This window comes from Vipera berus, assembly GCF_964194415.1.
Source record: "Vipera berus genome assembly, chromosome: 4".
Classification (NCBI taxonomy): Eukaryota; Metazoa; Chordata; class Lepidosauria; order Squamata; family Viperidae; genus Vipera; species Vipera berus.
In genome coordinates, this window is record NC_138206.1 from 37,044,699 (window position 1) to 37,046,273 (window position 1,575).

Here is a 1,575-nt window from a genome sequence, read left to right on the forward strand (position 1 = left end):
GGGGACAGCAGCAATGGGGACCCCAGCAAGCAATGATGAACCCACCCTTCAGATCAACCTTCGATGGGGACCCAGAGAAACTGATTTTTTTCCTCAACCAAGTACACTCTCACTTGAATTGCTGGGGTCACTCTTACCCGGACCCAGGTGTGATGGTCAATGTGATTGCATCCAACCTAGAGGGAGAAGCATCTGAATGGTTGAACAATTTATATAAAGAGCAGGCTCCTGAATTGGAGGACCCCCACCTTTTTTCCTGGGGCTGAGGGAAAGATTTGAGGACCCATCCATTGCCCTCAAAGCGGAAGAACAAATCCATAAGATAAAGCAAGCTGGCCGGCCTGCCCTAGAGTATGTGCGGAAGTTTAGAAAGATGGCAGGTTGGATAGAGAGATGGCTTGAGCAATCAATAATTCATCTTTTTAGAGAAGGGTTAGACGACCACCTTTCTCAGGCATTTATCTACCGAGCTGTACCCGACCAGCTGCATGAATGGTACCAGGCAGCGGTGAAATTAGATGTCCAGCTCGCCCGCTATAAAAAGCCTCCCCCACTTGAAGCTGCGCCAAAACCAGGATCCAGATGGCTACCACCACCCCCCGAAAACCCCCAATGACTGTTACGGCTAAAAGACCTAGACCACCTACAGGTCCGCCAATCAAGTGCTTTCGATGTGGACAGCAGGGACATCGAGCAGCAAACTTCCCAGTTCCTTACCCACAACAGCAGAGTAGACCAGATCCAACAACGAGGAAGAAACCCACACATCAGCCATCAAGAGAAAAGTCCAACTGGGCCACCCAGGAGCCCATTACCCAGGTTACGTCCCCCACCCAGGAGGACGCTGGCCCACCAACCAGACCCACCCCCACTTTACCCAGTTTTGACAGCAACAATGAAGGGGAGAACGACCTGATGGTGAGTTGACACATCCTACATTTTTTATTGCCTGCTAAACTCATAATGCCTAAGTCAGGGGCACAAGTAGACCTGAAAGTGCTACTTGATACCAGCTGCTCCCGATGCATCATTAGCCTGTCATGTGCCTTGAGAATGGGCATACAGGCCAAGCCGCTCTCCAAACCTGTGAGGTTCAAGCAAGCTGATGGCTTCCTAATGGAACTTTAGTAACACAATTAACGGAGCCCTTACGCCTGGAAATAGGCAAGCACTGGGACTTTATTTGCTTCCTGGTAGCTCTAAAGATGTCTGAGACTGTGATCCTAGGACTAGCCTGGCTAGAAAATGGAAGCCATTTATCTGGTGGGAAAAAGGAATGAGAACTGTGAGATTACCCATAGGGCCCGATCCCCCCATTGATTCAACAGATTTACAGGGGATTTTAGCCCACCAAATGAACAAGCACACATGGCTGCCTTATGGCCACCTGGCAAGCTGCTCATCCCCACTGAGTACCAGGACCTAGCGGAGGCGTTTAGTGAGAAAGAATGCGATACCTTGCCTCCTCACCATCCCAATGATTGTTCCATTGAACTGTTACCAGGAGCCAAACTCCCCCAACCAAGAATGTACGCTATGTCCCCCCTTGAAATGGAGGTGTAGCAAAATGTAGAT